This window comes from Malaclemys terrapin, chromosome 2 (genome assembly GCF_027887155.1).
Source record: "Malaclemys terrapin pileata isolate rMalTer1 chromosome 2, rMalTer1.hap1, whole genome shotgun sequence".
Lineage (NCBI taxonomy): Eukaryota > Metazoa > Chordata > Testudines > Emydidae > Malaclemys > Malaclemys terrapin.
Genome location: NC_071506.1, coordinates 2,852,581 through 2,874,165, shown reverse-complemented (window position 1 = coordinate 2,874,165; position 21,585 = coordinate 2,852,581). Strand labels below are relative to the sequence as shown.

The following is a 21,585-nucleotide window of genomic DNA, read 5'->3' as shown; positions in this document are numbered from 1 at the left end:
TCCCCCTGGAATCCCCCAACCCCCCCCACCCCGCACGCTGTGCCTGGACCTGCCCAAGGCCTCGGTCTACCAGGTACCGCCCCCCCGGGGACCCCCCCAGAGCCCCTCCCCGGGGACCCCCCCCACAACCCCCCCCCAGATCCCCCAACCCTGCCCCACCCCCCACGGTGTGCCTGGACCTGCCCAAGGCCTCGGTCTACCAGGTACCGCCCCCCCCGGGGACCCCCACAGCCCCCCGGAATCCCCCAACCCCCCCACCCTGCACGATGTGCCTGGACCTGCCCAAGGCCTCGGTCTACCAGGTACCGCCCCCCTGGGGACCCCCCCGAGCCCCCCCTCGGGGACCCCCACACCACCCCCCACGGTGTGCCTGGACCTGCCCAAGGCCTCGGTCTACCAGGTACTGACCCCCCAGAGCCCCCCTGGGGACCCCCCAGAGCCCCCCCTCGGGGACCCCCACACCACCCGCCCAGTGTGTCTGCACCTGCCCAAGGCCTCGGTCTACCAGGTACCGCCCCCCCCCGGGACCCCCCCCAGAGCCCCCCGGGGACCCCCACAGCCCCCTGGAATCCCCCAACCCCCCCGCCCCGCACGGTGTGCCTGGACCTGCCCAAGGCCTCGGTCTACCAGGTACCGCCCCCCCCCCGAGCCCCCCCGCGGGACCCCCCCCGAGCCCCGCCCCGCACGGTATGCCTGGACCTGCCCAAGGCCTCGGTCTACCAGGTACCGCCCCCCCTGGGAACCCCCCCCCCCCAGAGCCCCCCGGGACCCCCCCCCGAACCCTCCTGGGGACCCCCACAGCGCCCTGCACGGTGTGCCTGGACCTGCCCAAGGCCTCGGTCTACCAGGTACCGCCCCCCCCGAGCCCCCCCCGGGGATCCCCCGAGCCCCACCCGCCCGCTGTGTCTGTACCGCCCCCCCCGGGGACCCCCACACCCCCCCCCCGCCCCGCACGGTGTGCCTGGACCTGCCCAAGGCCTCAGTCTACCAGGTACCGCCCCCCCCTGGGGACCCCCCCAGAGCCCCCCCGGGGAGCCCCACACCCCCCCCGCCCCGCACGGTGTGCCTGGACCTGCCCAAGGCCTCGGTCTACCAGGTACCGCCCCTCCGGGGACCCCCCCGGGGACCCCCACACCCCCCCCGCCCCGCACAGTGTTCCTGGACCTGCCCAAGGCCTCGGTCTACCAGGTACCGCCCCCCCCGGGGACCCCCCACAGCCCCCCCAGGGGACCCCCAACCCCCCCCGCCCCGCACGGTGTGCCTGGACCTGCCCAAGGCCTCGGTCTACCAGGTACTGACCCCCCAGAGCTTCCCCTGGGGACCCCCCAGAGCCCCCCCGGGGACCCCCACCCCGCACGGTGTGCCTGGACCTGCCCAAGGCCTCGGTCTACCAGGTACCCTCCCCAGAGCCCCCCCTCGGGGACCCCCACACACCTCCCGCCCCGCACGGTGTCCCTGGACCTGCCCAAGGCCTCGGTCTACCAGGTACCGCCCCCCCGGGGACCCCCCCAGAGCCCCCCGGGGACCCCCCCAGCCCCCCGGAATCCCCCAACCCCCCCCGCCCCGCACGGTGTGCCTGGACCTGCCCAAGGCCTCGGTCTACCAGGTACCGACCCCCCCCCAGAGCCCCCCGCCCCGCACGGTGTGCCTGGACCTGCCCAAGGCCTCGGTCAACCAGGTACCGCCCCCCCCCCGGGGACCCCCCCAGAGCCCCCCCGGGGACCCCCACACCCCCCCCGCACGGTGTGCCTGGACCTGCCCAAGGCCTCGGTCTACCAGGTACCCGCCCCCCCCCCCGGGGACCCCCCCACAGCCCCCCCCGGGGACCCCCACACCCCCCCGCACAGTGTTCCTGGACCTGCCCAAGGCCTCGGTCTACCAGGTACCCGCCCCCCCCGGGGACCCCCCACAGCCCCCCCAGGGGACCCCCAACCCCCCCCGCCCCGCACGGTGTGCCTGGACCTGCCCAAGTCCTCGGTCTACCAGGTACTGACCCCCCAGAGCCCCCCCGGGAACCCCCACCCCGCACGGTGTGCCTGGACCTGCCCAAGGCCTCGGTCTACCAGGTACCCTCCCCAGAGCCCCTCTCGGGGACCCCCACACACCCCCCCGCCCCGCACGGTGTGCCTGGACCTGCCCAAGGCCTCGGTCTACCAGGTACCGCCCCCCCCGGGGGACCCCCCACAGCCCCCCCAGGGGACCCACAACCCCCCCCGCCCCGCACGGTGTGCCTGGACCTGCCCAAGTCCTCGGTCTACCAGGTACCGCCCCCCAGAGCCCCCCCCCGGGGACCTCCCCACCCCGCATGGTGTGCCTGGACCTGCCCAAGGCCTCGGTCTACCAGGTACTGACCCCCCAGAGCCCCCCCTGGGGACCCCCCAGAGCCCCCCCCGGGGACCCCCACCCCGCACGGTGTGCCTGGACCTGCCCAAGGCCTCGGTCTACCAGGTACCCTCCCCAGAGCCCCCCTCGGGGACCCCCACACACACCCCGCCCCGCACGGTGTGCCTGGACCTGCCCAAGTCCTCGGTCTACCAGGTACCGCCCCCCAGAGCCCCCCCCCGGGGACCCCCCCACCCCGCATGGTGTGCCTGGACCTGCCCAAGGCCTCGGTCTACCAGGTTCTGACCCCCCAGAGCCCCCCCTGGGGACCCCCCAGAGCCCCCCCGGGGACCCCCACCCCGCATGGTGTGCCTGGACCTGCCCAAGGCCTCGGTCTACCAGGTACCCTCCCCAGAGCCCCCCTCGGGGACCCCCACACACCCCCCGCCCCGCACGGTGTGCCTGGACCTGCCCAAGGCCTCGGTCTACCAGGTACCGCCCCCCCCCGAGCCCCCCCCGCGGACCCCCCCCCGAACCCCTCCGCCCCGCACGGTATGCCTGGACCTGCCCAAGGCCTCGGTCTACCAGGTACCGCCCCCCGGGAACCCCCCCAAAGCCCCCCGGGACCCCCCCAGAACCCCCCCGGGGACCCCCACAGCCCCCCCGCCCTGCACGGTGTGCCTGGACCTGCCCAAGGCCTCGGTCTACCAGGTACCGCCCCCCCGGGGATCCCCCGAGCCCCACCCGCCCGGTGTGTCTGGACCTGCCCAAGGCCTCTGTCTACCAGGTACCGCCCCCCGGGGACCCCCAATCCCACCTGCCCCGCACAGTGTTCCTGGACCTGCCCAAGGCCTCGGTCTACCAGGTACCGACCCCCAGAGCACCCCCGGGGACCCCAGAGCCCCCCCACCCCGCACAGTGTGCCTGGACCTGCCCAAGGCCTCGGTCTACCAGGAACCGTCCCCCCCCCGGGTACTCCCCCTGGGGACCCCCACACACCCCCCGCCCCGCACGGTGTGCCTGGACCTGCCCAAGGCCTCGGTCTACCAGGTACCGCCCCCCCCCGGGGACCCCCCCCAGAGCCCCCCCGGGGACCCCCCCCTGCCCCGCACGGTGTGCCTGGACCTGCCCAAGGCCTCGGTCTACCAGGTACTGCCCCCCCCCGGGGACCCCCCAGAGCCCCCCCGGGGACCCCCCCACAGCCCCCCGGAATCCCCCAACCCCCCCGCCCCGCACGGTGTGCCTGGACCTGCCCAAGGCCTCTGTCTACCAGGTACCGCCCCCCCCCAGGACCCCCACAGTCCCCCCCCTGGGGACCCCCTAACCCCCCCGCCCGGTTTGCCTGGACCTGCCCAAGGCCTCGGTCTACCAGGTACCCCCCCCCAGAGCCCCCCTGGGGACCCCCACAGCCCCCCGGAATCCCCCAACCCCCCCGCCCCCCACGGTGTGCCTGGAGCTGCCCAAGGCCTCTGTCTACCAGGTACCGCCCCCCCCCAGGACTCCCACAGTCCCCCCCTGGGGACTCCCTAACCCCCCCCGCCCGGTTTGCCTGGACCTGCCCAAGGCCTCGGTCTACCAGGTACCGCCCCCCCATAACGCCCCCCCGGGGACCCCCACAGCCCCCTCGCCCTGCCCGGTGTGCCTGGACCTGCTTAAGGCCTCGGTCTACCAGGTACCGCCTCCCACAGCCCCCCCTGGGATCCCCAACCTCCCTGCCCCGCACGGTGTGCCTGGACCTGCCCAAGGCCTCGGTCTACCAGGTACTGCCCCCCCGGGGACCCCCAGAGCCCCCTGAGGACCTCCAACCCCCCCATGGTGTGCCTGGACCTGCCCAAGGCCTTGGTCTACCAGGTCCTGCCCCCCACAGCCCCCCCCGCCCCCGGAATCCCCCCCCGCCCTGCACGCTGTGCCTGGACCTGCCCAAGGCCTCGGTCTACCAGGTACAGCCCCCCACACCCCACCGGGGACCCCCACACCCTCCCGGGAACCCCCAACCTCCGCACGGTGTGCCTGGACTTGCCCAAGGCCTCGGTCTACCAGGTACTGCCCCCCAGGGACCCCCACAGCCCCCCGCCCCGCATGGTGTGCCTGGACCTGCCCAAGGCCTCGGTCTACCAGGTACTGTCCCCCGGGGACCCCCACAGACCCCCCGCCCCGCACGGTGTGCCTGGACCTGCCCAAGGCCTCGGTCTACCAGGTACCCGCCCCCCCGGGGACCCACACAGCCCCCCCGGGATCTCCCAACCCCCCCGCCCCGCAAGGTGTGCCTGGACCTGCCGAAGGCCTCGGTCTACCAGGTACCGCCCCCCCATAACCCTCCCCGGGGACCCCCACAGCCCCCCCACCCCGCACGGTGTGCCTGGATCTGCCCAACGCCTTGGTCTACCAGGTCCTGCCCCCCACAGCCCCTCCCCCCGGAATCCCCCGCACGCTGTGCCTGGACCTGCCCAAGGCCTCGGTCTACCAGGTACCACCCCCCGGGAACCCCCAACCCCCCCCACGGTGTGCCTGGACCTGCCCAAGGCCTCGGTCTACCAGGTACCGCCCCACAGCCCCCCCCGGGGACCCCCACAGCCCCCCCGCACGGTGTGCCTGGACCTGCCCAAGGCCTTGGTCTACCAGGTCCTGCCCCCCACAGCCCTCCCCCCCCCCGGAATCCCCCGCACGCTGTGCCTGGACCTGCCCAAGGCCTTGGTCTACCAGGTCCTGCCCCCCACAGCCCCCCCCCCCCCGGAATCCCCCGCGCCCCGCACGCTGTGCCTGGACCTGCCCAAGGCCTCGGTCTACCAGGTACCTCCCCCCACACCCCACCGGGGACCCCCACACCCTCCCGGGAACCCCCAACCCCCCCACGGTGTGCCTGGACCTGCCCAAGGCCTCGGTCTACCAGGTACCGCCCCCCTGGTGAGCCCCCAACCCCCCTGGGGACCCCCACAGACCCCCCGCCCAGCCCGGTGTGCCTGGACCTGCCCAAGGCCTCGGTCTACCAGGTACTGCCCCCCAGGGACCCCCACAGCCCCCCGCCCCGCATGGTGTGCCTGGACCTGCCCAAGGCCTCGGTCTACCAGGTACTGCCCCACAGCCCCCCCGCCCCGCACGGTGTGCCTGGACCTGCCCAAGGCCTCGGTCTACCAGGTACCACCCCCCATAACCCCCGCCGGGGATCCCCATAACCCCCCCCGGGGACCCCCACAGCCCCCCGCCCCGCACGGTGTGCCTGGACCTGCCCAAGGCCTCGGTCTACCAGGTACCGCCCCCCTGGGACCCCCACAGCCCCCCTGGGGACTCCAAAGCCCCCCACGGTGTGCCTGGACCTGCCCAAATTCTTGGTTTACCAGGTACTGCCCCCCCAGCCCCCTGGGGACCCCCAACCTCCCCCCCACACCACACCGTGTGCCTGGACCTGCCCAAGGCCTCGGTCTACCAGGTACAGCCCCCCCGACTCCCATAGCCCCTCTGGGCCCCCCGGGACCTCCACAGTGCCCCCGGAATCTCCGCAGCCCCCTGCCCGGTGTGCCTGGACATGCCCAAGTCCTCAGTCTACCAGGTACTGCCCTATGTGACCCCCTGGGGCCTCCACAGCCCCTCGGGACCTCCCAATCCTCACAGTGTGCCATCCATAGCCCCTGTGCATCCCTGCCCTGTACAGTGTGCCTGAACCTGCCCAAAGCCTTGGTCTACCTGGTCCTGGCCTGCTGGACCTTATCCCTGCTGGGATGAGACCCTCCCATCCCCTGCATGGTGTGTCTGGGGGACTGCTCAATGCTTCTGTCTGCACGGTACCCTCTACCTGTCCTCCCTTCACAGTATGCCTGGACCTGGCTAAGGTTTCATCTACCAAGTACCTTCAGATCTGATCCCCTCCCCCACTCCTGGTGATCCCCTGTTCCCATACCCCTGCACAGCATTGCCTGCACCTGCCCTTGATCTTGTTCTACCAGGTACCCCCCCCCTTGGGACCTCAGTCCACTATATACCTTCCTGGGGCCTCTTCTCTGTCCCCGCTGCCACTGCATGGACCTGCCCATAGCCTCTGTCTTCCTGGCTCCTCTCCCAAGCCTGACCTCCCCCCTGCATCCTCTGGATGGTGTGCCTGGATCTAGACAAGCCTGTCTTCTACAGAACGTCTCTGCCAAGGGCTGACCCTTCCTGTACCCAGAAGACCTTATCTCCACCCCCCTCATGCTGGCTTGCCCTGCCCACGGCCTTGGTCTGCTAGCTTCCATCCTCCAGGAAACAGGACCGTCACACCACAGCCCTGCTTCTGGGGGGAGGGCTCTGGGGACTGTGCACTTGAGCCTGCCCAAGGCCTGTGTTTCACACCTGTGTTTGCACTCAGCCTCCCATTCCCCTTACCAAACCCAGCCTCCAACCCTGTTCTGGGTTATCGCTTCCTCTGCCTCTCTGAGATTTGAGGACTAGGCTCTGCTCCTGAGCAAAGTGATTGCCAAAGAGAAGATGAAGTGAGTCATTTCTTCCTCAGTCTGATGATCACGAAGAGGGCAGGTGTTTTCCCATGGTCACTCCCAAAGGGCCTTTCCCCAGATAGTATCTGAGATGTGCTCCTTACTCTTTCTAGGTCACCTGGTACCAAAGTCAAGGCAACCTCACTTCACCCTCCTGCAGGGTGTATTCCTCCCAACCCATGGCTCCCAGTCACCAACTCCCAAAATATATTCCATTCCTTCCCAGAATGTTCTTTGCAGAAGCAAACAGGGATCGAGTTGGACTCTGATTGAAAGGAGCGGGCTAGTGCCTCTCCCTGGGAATTGTCAGCTGGTCAGGGTGTGTTTGCTTCCCCGGGAGACTTGTGTTCCCTGAAGGAAGGGGTACCTTGTTTTAATCATGGAAGATCCCACCCTGTTTTAGTGAAATAGCTTGATCCCTTTGAATGGCTCCAGCCACTGGTCCCTTAGCCTGAAATATGGGGGAGGCCAGAGGAAGAAGACAAACTTCTATGAAAGAGAAACCGAAATACTACTCGTAAAAAAACCAAAACCCCATGTTACTGCCGCCTGAGCGTGCCGGTGGGTGGGATTGGTGGAAAGCAATGATTGTGGGCTCGCTCCCTGCCACATGTCCCATACAGACACTCACATCACAGTGAGGGTTTCATTGGAACAGCACAAGTGGAGGTGTCAAACTCCAGGGCATTATGTGGGCCTGTTATGTAAATACGTGCACACGTGTGTGGTGTTGACAAGACTCAGATCTGCTTTTTATTTTACCACCTCTTTTGCAAGCAGGCAGTTCTCTCTTCGCTCTGCAAAGCGTCCACTTCTCCTTGTAATAGTGCTGCAGGAACGTGCGTTAATCTGCACACAGTTGTAAGTGGCCCTGGTATAGCCAGCATCCATTTTGTGGGACACTGACCTCCTGGTGCAGTTGAGGCTTTGCGTGTAAGGCAGAGCTACCTATCCCTTTCTAGAGCTGCGAATTGAAAGCGTTGGATAGCCCTGTCAGTTCATTAGCTGGGTTAGTTGGCTTTCCTGCGGTATGCTAACCGTTCTGGCCTCTTCAGGCAAGCAAGAAGAAAAACAAAATGGACTTTTGGCCTAGCCATTCCTCAGCTTACACCTTCTATGCTGCGCAGGCTGATTGGCTAGAAGAATGTAGACATAGGGTTGCCAATTTTGGACGTATTCCTGGAGATTTCCTCACATGACAGTCTTCAATTAAAGATTAATTTTTAATTCCGGGAGACTCCAGGACAGTCCTGGAGGGGTGGCAACCCTGCAGGAAGGAGAATCGAAGAGATCTGGTGTTTGGCAGATTGACTCGCATTTAATTGTCTCAGAGCTGAGCTGTGAAGCAGAGTGTGAGCTGAAAGCCTTGAAATGGTAGGCGAGTGTGACTTGAATTAGCCAAGAGCCTAAATGCAAAGGTCATTGCCTTGGTGATGTTACACTTTGCTGATCAAACCCTAATAATTTCGGCTGCAGACTGTTGCTGGTGCGAGAGTAGACGAAGATGGCAGAGCTGTGCTGTCTCAAGGAAGGGAACTATGTTCTGCGAGGTTTATTTCATGTGCCACTGTGTCATTCGTGGTAAGGTTACAGGCTCAAGGGATCATATAAAATGGCTGCTTGCTCTCAGGAGAAGCAGTGTTCTTAGGAGCAAATCTGTTAGCAGAAACGTCTGGGTACACAGTTCAACTGAATCCGAATGAATGGTGCTAAACCCATGGCTCTTGCCTTCGTATGTGTGCTTGCAAAAGAACTTGCAGGAAAACTGGCTTTCTTGTCTGAGCCTTTGTAGGTATTTGGCTTCACTGAGAGAAGAGCATTGTGTGGGAATACAGGTCAGATGCTGTTTCTAAAACGAACTGCCACTTTCCCTCCTCTGGGCCCTCTTCCAGTTGTTTGTCTGGTGCCATAGAATTATTGTCCCTGAAAGAAGACAAAATCATTCAGTTTTAACTTCCTTCTCTGCAGAGAATAGGTAAAGCAGGACAAGCTGCCGCTGGCTGCGAGGCTGTGGGAGCTTCGGCAGCGTCACACAATGGTCCCATTATTGATGAGGGCACTCGAGGTTTTGGATTGCCACAAAATTCCTGCTGCTTTTACAGGCTAGCAAAGCAAACCTGGTGGTGATTTCTGGAGAGGCTGGTGCAAACCCGTTTGTGGCGCTTTGGTAGCTGTGGAATTCCCTGGGCAGTTTCAATTAGGAACATTTAAAATGTTTTGGGAGAAACTAAAACAGCCATGAATAAATAGCAAGAGGCCTGCCTGTGTCTGCAGAGACCCACACAGTGAAATCGGTGCTTGTTGTACGTGTCGTCTTGAGTGATTTACGCTGGTTAGTTGCTGTTGCTTGATTTGCTCGTGCTAGCTTTGTATGTACTGGGGAAGCCATCTAAATAGTGCCACAAGGTGCATATGTGGTGTGGGTTTTTTTTTAATTCCTCTTCTGTGCCCTCTTCTCTGAGGTGTCTCCTACATCTCTCTAGCCCCTGGCTGAATTTGAAGGGAAGGGTGGCTTTGTGATTGAGACAACCCACTGGGCCTCTGGTGGAGGTGGGAATTGAACCCCTATCTATGGATTTACTGTGACCCCTTGGGCTGGCCCCTCACTCTCCATGCCTTGGTTTCCTCATCTCTAAACTAGGGGTCCCTATGTGACCGTGTTGAGCATGCATTTATGAATACTTGCGAGGAGGTCAGATGCTGCAGTGACTTGGCACATAGGGAAAAGTTGGAGCTTTCTTCTTGTCTAAATGTGGGCTGTACTTGCAACTTACCAGGAGGAGCAGACTGCAGCTACCCTCAGTTGTGAGACCTGCAGGTAGCTGCTTGGGATCAAGATGGTGCATTGTCTGTGATTATGGACTGTTCCTCTATTAAAGATGAAGGTTGACCTGAATGAGGAAGGAAGGTCTTGTGCTTAAAGCACAGGACTGAGGACTGGGTCCGGTCCTGGTCCTGGCAGTGCTACCAGCTTTCTGTATGATCCTGAGGAAGTCACTTCTTTGTGCCTCGCTTTCTCCACCTGTAAAACGGGAATGTCCGCCTAGCATAGTGTTGAGACCTAATTCGTAATTTGTAAAGAACTTTGAGGTCCTGGGTGGAAAGTGTAGTACAATTCTGTGGGTTCTCTTTGGCCACCCTTTGTTACAGTGTAATGGACTTGCCATCCTTATTAACCAACTAGACTTGGCAAAATGTCCTCTCTCCCATCCTACCTGGTCCAGTCTCTGCTTGCCTGGGCTGACCACCCTTATTTATTGTAACTGAGGAGCAAGCTTGTCGTTCGTAATCCCTGTTTTTGAAGGATAAATACGCTTTGTGCCGAGGCTGCTGTAAGGATTCTTATTGGGGCCCTAATACTAGTCCAGAGCTAAAGTGTGAAGCAGGAAAGCCAGTGCAAACCTTCTCTTGCAGTTGCTATGATGTACAACACTTTAATGTCTGAAGCTTTTCATTTACAGGGTGTCTTTGACCAGGTATATAGATGCTGGTGAAACCTGATCAACAGGAGAACGAATGGAATCCCAGATACCTTGCTCTTCAGTTTGTTTATATAAAATAAAAAGGTAGTTAGCCCAGGCGAGCGCTGATTGGAACAGGTAGGGTGAGAGAGGAGATTTCCAAGGTTGCTTTGCAATGCATCACAGGAGAGGTGTCTGGAGGAGGGAGTAGTGCGGCTGCCTTGAAACAAACTAATTGAAAGCAATAATAGTGTTAGCGCTGATATGCAGCCGCCCTGTGTTCTGAGCGCTGCCCATCCCTTTGCATGTTGTGGAAGGCTGGGATTAATGAGCGGCCTAGCTGGGTAGATAAGGTGGAGTGCGTGGTGGTTTTTTTTTTTTTCCCAGTAACGGTGGTCCTGGGATGGCTGATTTTATGGTTGAAAGCAAGAAATAGATTATCCTGAGTATTTTAGCTGCTGGTAATTTGTATAGTTCTCATGGGTTTATCTACATGGAGATGATCAGGAAAGTCTGGATGAATTAACTAAAGGTGTGAAGTTAAATCACTTTAATCCCCGTGTGGACCTCTCAATCAGACATAAAAGGACTTGAGCTCACTCTAACTTAATTCCCTGAATGAAAGCATGCATACAGAGGTTAATTCATATAGAGGTTTAGTTAATTCACTTTAACTTTCCTGTCTGTCCCTGTGTAGACAGCCCCAAGCGTGCCGATGGGAAATGGTCCCTGGCCTGAAGGCCTTACAGTCTAATTCTAGACATGGAACAACAAGCTGTGTAACCGAGTGGTGAGGGACATCAATAAAATCATGTAATTATGGTGTAGGGATGTGTACAACTTGATGGTTCAGCAAGCTGTTTCCCCATAATTATTGGGTCACTTTGTGAGCATCACAGGGAGGTGTCTCAGGGAAGGAGTAGTCCAGCTGCCTTTAAACCAACTAATTGTACACAGCTATCATTCTTAGTGTTGATATGGAGCCATCGCCATGTTTGAAGTCTGGTCTTAGCGATGCCCGTCCCTTGTGCTTATTAAGGAAGCCTGGGATTCCTAGTAAGTATCTAATCGGTAAATACACAACAAGCAGGAGTTTCCTTAACACACTGCCTCCATTATGCCATAGGGTGCATTTCTGGGGTCTCGGTAACATGATCTAGGTCTCGCTCTCCTTTTCCTTGGTGGATCATCTGCTGCCAGTTGGACGTCTTGAGGCCTAAAATGAAAATCCCCAATAAGCTGCGGCAGGGCAGCCGGAACAGCTGTAATTGTACATTTGTACTTCTATGGAATGCAGCTTTCAGTGGCTGTAGGGTAATTAGCTGTTTTGCCCACTCCTCTGGTTCAGTTGCCAACTAGCTCTGGCTAAAAGAACAGGAGTACTTGTGGCACCTTAGAGACTAACACATTTATTAGAGCATAAGCTTTCGTGGACTACAGCCCACTTCTTCGGATACATATGCTGGGCTGTAGTCCACGAAAGTTTATGCTCTAATAAATTTGTTAGTCTCTAAGGTGCCACAAGTACTCCTGTTCTTTTTGCGGATACAGACTAACACGGCTGCTACTCTGAAACCTGTAGCTCTGGCTAGTTGGTCTAACGCTATTTTTAGTATAGCAAAATAAGCTGTGCAAGCCATTTGGGGTTGTTCCTTCACCGCACTCTGTAGTCGCGCTGGTGCATTGTAAGTCAGCACTGATCACCTGTCCAGTCTCCATGTTCCCCTAATACACTATCGGGGGAGCTGTACAGTGCAGACTCGAGGGTTTTTCATTAGCACACTAATCTGGGATTGTGGTATTCTAACTGAGATCCTAACATAAAACATCTAAAATCTTGCACAGCTCTAAAGAGCCATGGGTTGTATGAACACGTATTAACATGCCCAGATAAACCTTTACAGTTGCTCAAGGGATATGTGTAAAGGTAATATTTACTGCATAACCAGCATTACCATTAAAAAATCCCAAACCTAAGCATTAACTCTGGAAACACCCAGTTAACAGAATAGTTATATAAATTACCCTATCTATAAATAAAAAACTTTTTTTATAGGTTGTCAACATGAGATGCTTAAAGTGAATGTTAATATTTATTCAGGATGACCATATGTACTCCAGCTTTTGAGACCATTACTAATGTACTTCATATAGTTGGATGTACTCCTAGATGTGAGTTTATAAATAGGTATTACAGTTCAGTTAGGTCTCTCGAGGATGTCTGTAAGGTAACAGTATTGGTAACTGAATGTACTGTTGAGCGTTGTATAAGTGACTGTAATAGAGTATTTCTATGCTTCAGTGCTTTGGTTTTTAACTGGGACTCTCGTAGATATGGCACACCCAAACAATCAAGCAATGGCTTGAACAATCTGAACTACGTTAGTCTGGGGAGGGATTTCCTAGCTTTTTAAAGAAAAGGGAGCGTTCAGGCTGCTTTTAATTAATTTAATTAATTTTTTTAAATTAATTAATGGGGATATCCCATCTCCTAGAACTGGAAGGGACTTTGAAAGGTCATCGAGTCCAGACCCCTGCCTTCACTAGCAGGACCAAGTATTGATTTTGCCCCAGATCCGTAAGTGGCCCCCTCAAGGATTGAACTCACAACCCTGGGTTTAGCAGGCTATCCCTCCCCCCTTCTGCTTGGAGGAGCAAAGTAGCTTATAGGTGAGCTAGTTGCATGCTTAGACACCAACATTTAGACTCAGTTGTCTAAGTGGCTCAGCTGTTAAGCTGGTTTGGTTCTGGTTTACGAACTCTGACCGCTTCAATAAGGACCATGGCCACCCTCTGTTTAGTGCACCCCATGTACTCTGCTCTCCTGACCCTGCATGGTTTCATGCCTTCCTCAGAACTTCACAGGACAGTGAGATCTAAGAGGGTAGGGAACCCAACAGCCCCAAAGCACTAAGGGCAGCTGTACCCCGATGCCCCAGCTCAGTCGAGTAGTGCTCGAAGGAAATGCTTCCCAGCTGAGTCAGTTTAGTGCACGTGTTTAACCCTTTAAGTGCTTAGTCCCCTCTGTGGGTGGCTTCTGTAGTGGCAAAATGGTGAGTTAAAATCTAGTTAGACAAATGCAAACCACTGGATTTTCATAGTTGAAAACCTGCAAAGTTAGGAAAATCCATCTCGGGGTTCCCACAGCCACTGACTAGGCTTTCCTGAGCTTATGTGGTACACTGGGGCCTGATCCTCTTTGCAGCCTCCAGGTGTTACCGAACTACATGTGCTTCAAGTGTAGTCTGAGATTCGTGGATTCCCAAGCCAGAAGGGACCACTATGATTGCCCAGTGTGACCTCCTGTGTGACACAGACCAGAGCTCTGCCTCCAAATCATTCCCAGGGCAGAGCTGTTAGAAATGCAGCCCCTCTGAGTGTAAAAATGGTCTGGGGTGGAGAATCCACCACCACCACCACCCCTGGGGGAATTGTTTCAGTGGTTAATTACTCTTAACACTGTGCTGTCTTTCCAGTCTGAATTTGTCTTCCAGCCATTGAATTGTGTTATACCTTTTGCTGCTACCTTTCTTATTATACCCAGTAACACATGCATTTACTAGATACGTGTTGTGGTTCAGTTAAGCTACTGTGGGGAGCTCTGGCTTTTGAAATCTTAACCCCCTCTCCCCCACCCACTCCATTTTTTTTTGGCACTTTAGTGTAAAGTAGAAAATATTAGAACTTTAAGTGTGATCCTTTTCAACTAAACATCCTGAGTGTAGGAAATACCGGCTGGTAAGCAACACTTCTTCAGATATAACCAAGCTTTGTCTCTAGGTTTTCAAAGGTGTTTAGGCACCTAAAGATGCAGGTACACAGCTATAATTTCACGTTAAGTACGTAAGTGCTGTTGGATTTCAGGCACCCACTTGCCACCAGTGTTTTTCTGATACTGAAGGTGACCCTGTGCCTGCATTTAGGAGTTTACAACCTAGAGGCCTGGCCCATCAGCATCCAGACTTTGCTGCAGTAGAGGTCTTAGATGGCCTGACCCCAAAGCTCTGGCCATCCATGAGGTAAAGAAAGGAGATGGTGAGCGTAGACAACCAGTGGAAAGGAGTCTGCACTAGAGAAGAGAATCATAGAATCACAGAATATCAGAGTTGGAAGGGACCTCAAGAGGTCATCTAGTCCAACCCCCTGCTCAAAGCAGGACCAATTCCCAGCTAAATCATCCCAGCCAGGGCTTTGTCAAGCCGGGCCTTAAAAACCTCCAAGGAAGGAGACTCCACCACCTCCCTAGGCAACGCATTCCAGTGTTTCACCACCCTCCTAGTGAAATATTTTTTCCTGATATCCAACCTGGACCTCCCCCACTGCAACTTGAGACCATTGCTCCTTGTTCTGTCATCTGCCACCACTGAGAACAGCCGAGCTCCATCCTCTTTGGAACCCCCCTTCAGGTAGTTGAAGGCTGCTATCAAATCCCCCCTCATTCTTCTCTTCTGGAGGCTAAACAATCCCAGTTCCCTCAGCCTCTCCTCATAAGTCATGTGCTCCAGACCCCTAATCATTTTTGTTGCCCTCCGCTGGACTCTTTCCAATTTTTCCACATCCTTCTTGTAGTGTGGGGACCAAAACTGGACACAGTATTCCAGATGAGGCCTCACCAATGTCAAATAAAGGGGAACGATCACGTTCCTCGATCTGCTGGCAATGCCCCTACTTATACAGCCCAAAATGCCGTTAGCCTTCTTGGCAACAAGAGCCCATCTTGAGGACTGCGTAGGTTTCATATCCCCTGACTGGGCTTCATAGCAGTGTGGATTTATAGGAAGGGTACACTTAAAGTTTAGAGCGTCTGTCATTTATTAACCTTTTATAAACAGGTTTAGAGCTTAGTATGTTAGTCCAACACATTCTCTAACAATCTATAACATTTATTTAAATATCAATAATTTATTAAGCCTTTATCTATAAATGTAGTCTTCATATAAAGTGTGACCGATAATTTCCAGAGAGGAAATTAGTGGTGGAAAGACGTTTGGAGGAGGAGAGAGAATGGTGGTGGTTGCAGAAGACAACTGTCTATTCGTGACTTCTGTACACTGCAGAGGTTTCTTTGATACATGGCTTTTTTTTCCTTCAGATGTCTTCTTTAAGGCAGGAGTCTCATGTTCTACAACACTCTCCTTCTGCCCTGTTGCCTGTGCTCTTGATCTACAGAAATATTTACAACCTTTCAGGGTTGGGACAATTATTTAAGCAGATAAATCACTAATCTTCACCATTGTGGGATCAAGCCTTTCCAATCTCCCTTTCTGCTGCGGTGAAAGATTAAACTGCTTCTGTAGCTCTGATGTGATTGCTGTAGGCGAGAGCTTTAATTCCTCCGGGCTGACCCACTGGCTTGTGTTTTATTGTTGGCTCTCTGGCTGCGTTCTTTACTCCCTGCTTTCGTCTTGAGAGCTTACTCTCACCTGCTGAGAATTGCTCTCTCCTGAGTAAGAGTGAAGGTTAATCTAGGTTGCCCAAACTCACTGCTGACGGCTCTTCTTGTGAGGCTGCTTGACAGCTGTGAATGTGGTGTCTGCTTCTGCTTCCACTGTATTGTAGTCTCCAAAGTTCGGAGAGCACCTATGGTGAAATGGGTACGCTTCTCCACAGCCTGCAGATGAGCTGGCAAGCTTAAGACCCACTCTTCACAGGATGTCTTTCTCGTGTCTCATGGATTCAGTAAGCGACTTGGTCTGTGCAGCGCTGAATAATTCACTGCTGTCGCCAGGTGGGACAGCAGGACAAGAGTGACTTTAAAGTGCTGCACAAGGATTTACTCTAAACAGTGGTTACCCAGCTACTTTAACAAACCGCTCCATAAATGAGCCCTTGTGAGCCACTTCTAATCCTTATCCGCACTCCCAACTGCTCCTCCTCAGTATTCTCTTACTGACCCTCAGGCAGGACTCTATGGACCACAGGTTGGGAGCCACTGCTCTAAGACAGTCTTAGTGGTGTCTTCAGAGAGCTGCTCGTGGCCCTGAGACCTTCTTGAGCAGTGATGGTCTTATTTGCTTTCAGGAGTGGAGGGAACATGGTGCATCTGTATTGGACTTCACATTTTGATGCAGATGTGCTCAGAGGCTTAGGCGGTGAGTGTATGTTACCAATCAAATCATAAATGTATCTCTCTGCATTGGCAAACGTCCCTGAATGAAATGAGGATAAAACAGAAAATGCAAAGCTGTTTGCTCTGGTTGCACCTGAAGGCCTCGGTGAGGATCAGGTCCCGCTTCTCCTGTTAATGAACGCTGCCAGACAAGCTGCTATCCTTGACAGACGGTAACTAAACTTGGGCTGTGACAACTGTTTCAGGAGTTTGTAGATTCCGAGGCCAGAAGGGACCATTGTGATCATCCTGTCTGATCTCCTGTGTAATGCAGGCCAGAGACCTGCTCCCAAGTCATTCCTAGCGCAGAGCTGTTAAAACACCCAGTCTTCAAGTTCGGGCCGTTAGAATTCTGTTACCTGGACAATGGCACAACTTTCACAGTGGATGTTTCCTCACTTAACTTGGGCCTAGGCACTTCACTCGGTATTTGGACTTGGTTGCACAAGGGTGGTTGTGTATGTCCCAGCCTTGCTGCATTTCGCTATGTCTGTTGCACTTGCTTTGGTAGGGCTTGGCATTGGAGGTGCGCGCACACCTGTTCTCTGGGCTTTGGGTAGGAAATCGCCCTGTTTTCTCTACTTTCTCCTTCCCTGCTTATGCCTTGTATTGTGTGCCAGGTGGCGGCTGCCTTCCGCTCCCGAGAGGACTGCATTTCAAACGGGGGATGTATATTGTTGTGAGGAGCAGTAGGCACCTGTGCTTGAGATTGAGATGCTTTACTGGACAGAGTCAAGGGCTGAGATTTTCCCGAAGTGCCAGAGGGAATTCGTGCCCAACTTCCCCTGACTTCTGAAACATCTCACATGTCTGAACTTGTGACTCCACGCTGAAGTGCTGGCTGAGCCCTTCAGTGTAGGCAAGGCCTGACTAATGTGCTCTGCTGGTCACTCTGGCCTTGCAGCAGGCCTATTGCATCCATACAAGTTCTCTCTGCGGTGACTGGTGTTACAGCCACCTTTTATGTTAGACTTGCTGTGAGCAAGGATAAATGCCTTGTGGTCCTTCACTGGGCCAGTCGCACCAGTGCCTGTGTGCTCGGAGCTCACTGCTAATAGACCCAGGGGTGCAACTAGCCATCCTGCAGGGCGCTTGTTTACTTTCCGAACTCTGTTGACCTAAGGGTCAGGTTGGCCAGAAGACCCCAATAGCACCTCATGCGTTGGAGCTCAGTTGCCTGCTAGTTTCACACGTTGGTTTGTGACAAGACCCCACTGAGGGTATTGCGGGTATGTCCTTGAAGCGCGTTGCCAGCTGGCTCGGGGAAGACTCTCGTCTTCCTCTTGGAGGAGGACATTGAGAGCTAACTGAGTTCAGCCCTATGCAGTACCTTGGTGTAGAGTCCTCAGCCTGTGGGTCGCAACCCAAAATTGGGTGGCAGAAGTGTTAAAGGGTCGCAGGGTCTGGCAGGGCTTAGCTCCCCTCTCTGGGTGTCACAGCTTGGCGCATGGGTTGTGGTGCAGCCCAGGTTTGGCACAGCCTCCCTTCTATTGGTTGCAGAACCACTCACTCAAGTTTGACCTGGCCAGTTTCCCCACCCCCCTATTAGGGAGGCCAGGCCAAACCTGAGTGTCTCTGCAACCCTGTATGACACCCCATCTTCTCTACACCCTGTCCTGCCCCTAGCCTGAGCCTGCAATGTAACACCCCCCCCCCCCGGCATAACACCCATCCTGGCATCCCCCTAGATCTTTCCCCACAATATCCCCAACTCCTTCCACCAGCCCCCACTTTACCCTCAGAACTCGCCACCCCTGCATCCCATGGACTTTGTTTTTTCAGGAGCTGTTGGCTCACCACCCCTCCATTGCATCCACACACTCCTCTGCCCTACAAATCCCTACCTCTGCCCCCCTATGCTGGGGGTAGCAGTTTTCTTTGCGGGTGTCTTGGTTCATCGCCCTTCCCTCCAGCTGCTGGTGGAAAGTGTTCCCCAGATGGCCAGTGTCTGGAATCGTAGCTCTGAGCCCCCATAGGGGCCCCTGTGGGGTGGAGCTTTGGGTCTGGGCTGCAACAGGCCATCAAGGTTTAGAAATGGATCCTGAATTAGAACCACTGCAGTAGTGTACAGCCCGAGAATTGAACAACTAGCAGAGATGGGCGTTGGCAGGGGCAGCAGGCAGTGCTGCTGCTAAAAGGCAAATGGTCTTAAGGTCCAATCTAGCTCACAGTGGGAAACTTGCTCATTGTACCAGCTCAGGGACTGACTCTTCTTCTGAGCCTGCTATGCTAATCCTTTTGGCCACAGTGTTGCACTAAGATCTCACTCAGCTGGTTATCCACCCTGACCCCCAAGTCTTTTTTCAGGGTCACTGCTTCCTAGGATAGTGTCATCTGCAAAGTGTGGCCTACATTCTTGGTTCCTAGATGTTATTTTACATGTGGCCGTATCAAAATGCCTTTTTTTTTCTTCACCCAGCTTACCACGAGGTCCCGATCGCTCTGTATCTGTCCTCTGTTACTATTCGCCCACTCTTTGCAGATGACAAACTATTACTAATGACTTTTTTTTAATTCCAGGTCCCTAAAATTTTACAGCGTAGGGCCAAGAACTGATCCCACTGGGCCCCTATAGAAACACACCTGCTTGATGACTTCCTGTTAATGATTACAGCCAGTTCTTGGGCCACTGAACTCCGATTCATGAGAGATTATGCTGATTTTTGTATTGTTTTTAACCAAATGTCATGCAGCACCAAGCAAAATCCTTACGGGAAGTCTAAATGTAAATGTCAACACCATTACCTTCCTATCGCGATCTTCCTTATGGCTTCAGCCTGAGAACTCTGCTCAGGGAGCCTCTGTACACCAAGAGATGAGGAGATGGGGACTGGGGGAGGATTGAGTTTTGGGATCGCTTTGGGGGGATCACGAATCCTGAGATGTCAGCTGAGGTATTTAAGTTTGAGGAGGAATGCGGGGGACAAACCACTTCTGTAGCAGGCCTGCAGCTTTTTATTGTACAGCTGGGCCTTATGGTGCAAGTCCATGGAAGAACTGGGCACATTCTGGCCCATGGTGTTTGTAATAGGGCCAAAGTACCCACATGCCCCTGTTGCGCAGTGGCTGCAGAGCCTATCCCCCCCACTACATTCCCTGCCACTGTTTCTTGGGCTGCTGTCTGAGCTGTGCCATGGGGTCAGTCTTCTTCTTAAGATGACAGGAAGCCATTAAAGAAACAAACCTCCACATCAGAAAATTAGTGAGCACTAGGGGCAAAACATTGCTATTACATGGTGTACTTATGAGGCCCATCTGCCTCCAAGGTGCGCCTAGGGGTCATGGTGCAATGAAGTGACCACCCTATTTCCCACCGTTCCCCTTAACTGCCTCATTCTTTACTAAACTAACGCCCCTCCTTCCCCACAGTATGTGAGAAGGGTAATGGATTCTAAGTAAGGAGGGGAACTCAGTGCTGAATTGAAATTGCTTTGATCACTTTCCCTGCTAGTCCATGGGATTGATGGGATGTGGCTGTGACCAACTCCCCCTGTTTTAAATGGTAGTCCTGCAGCCTGGACATACCATTGCGGGTACGGGGCGGGGGTGATGGCATTCTAATTTTGGAACCACTTAAAAATATGAGCTGTGGGAAGAGGAAAATCCCACCAGTTAATAGTTACATTGAGTGCTCCAGTCTCAGGCATGCAAGAGGAGGGCTACTACTGACCAGCAGGACCTGAAGTTTGGAAAACTCCTGGAAAGTCAGGGCTAGTGCAGGAAGGAGGACAAGGCCGTGATGCGTATGGAGCACAAGGAAGATGCCCGGTGAGGACAGATGAGTCCAATGGGAGTTCTGTAACAAAATGAGAGACTGCTGCTTTGAGCCTGAGCCTGGCCAAAGAACCACCTCCCCGTTGCTGAGTATCAGTTAGGACAGTGGTTCTCAACCTTCTGTATGGGTGACCCCTTTCACCCAGCAGGCCTCTGAGCGTGACACCCCTCCCTTCTAAATTAAAATGTTTTAATATATTTAACACCATTGTAAATGCTGGAGGCAAAGCGGGGTGGAAGCTGATAGCTCGTGAACCCCAAATTAGGATACTACCTATTACTCTGCCCTTCTAACGCATCCTCCCAACCTCTTCTGCAGGCCCCTTCTGCAAGAGGAGGGGGAAGAGAAATGTCTGAAAGCAAACACCCCCCGGAAGAAGTGCTCTTGCTCTCATGCAGGTTACGTTTTTTTGATACTGGGGCAGGTCTGTGCGCTTACCTTTGTGTAATAAACTTTTTTGAAAACAAATCTTGTACACTTTACATATCACAATTACTGTTGACTGCCACTACACCTCTATTTCAATCCTCTGTCAACTCCCTTGTACTAGAATATAAAGCCCACATCTGTGAAAAGTACAGCACCTCCATGAACTTTTCCCCATACAAATAATAAAGACCATTTAATGCTTACAAAAACCCAGTTGTATCTCCCCATAGAATAAACTCTACTTAAGTTATTCACTTCATGGATGTGTGCACCCGTCCCTCATGAGTTTAAAAGTTTGTTCTGACACGTACTGTCTGTGCTAACAGCTTCACAGGTAACTTTGCCTGCACTGGTTAATACCAGTCCGGCTGCCTTGATACTGAACTCTTCTGCCTGTTATGTAATGTGATACAGGCATCTGGGATTGTTGCATTAGTTGTGGGACTGCCACAGCAGGTCAGGAGCGCTCTCAGCCTGCTTTGTCTCATGAGTGCTCCTGCTATCTCCATCTGCTGTGTATACGTTGGAGTTGCTGTGTGATTGGGGTAGTGTCCCTACACATCACGCGAACAGCAAACCTATCAATGTACAATGGGAATCGCCCTCCTGTGCCTGCACATGAAAGTTGAGAATCTCTGGTCTGTTGTTAAACTGCTGGGTGGGGTTGAGGTTTGTGGCTTCCAACAGGGGCTCTGGCCTAGTGGCCACCTTGGTCACACACCCCTTCAGCAGTATGCGTACTGCCCTGCAGGACTCCAACAGGAGTGTTTGCTGGAGTGTACTGACTGTGCTGAGGAGTTGGCTACCAGATAGCTCAGGGGTTCTCAAACTGGGGGTTGGGACCCCTCAGGGGGTTGTGAGGTTATTACATGTGGGGGGGTCATGAACTGTGAGCCTCCACCCCAAACCCTGCTTTGCCTCCAGCATTTATGATGGTGTTAAATCTATAAAAAAGTGTTTTTAATTTATAAGGGGGGGTTGCACTCAGAGGCTTGCTGTGTGAACGGGGTCACCAGTACAAAC

The 21,585-nt window shown here is 55.3% G+C and overlaps 1 protein-coding gene across 3 annotated transcripts in view; it reads left to right on the top strand.

The window, feature by feature from the left end:
- Positions 1-21,585, top strand: part of ZFTRAF1 (zinc finger TRAF-type containing 1) — a 48,351-nt gene that overhangs the window by 4,492 nt on the left and 22,274 nt on the right. Inside the window, exon 1 of one of the 3 annotated variants that reach the window (XM_054017053.1) lies at positions 2,997-3,033. The exons of 1 other annotated variant lie outside the window; for it this stretch is intronic. The gene's annotated coding sequence lies outside the window, so the exon portion shown is untranslated. Of the gene's footprint in view, positions 1-2,996; positions 3,034-5,536; positions 5,570-21,585 lie in introns of those variants that run through there. One more of the 3 variants, XM_054017054.1, reaches the window with a different exon arrangement.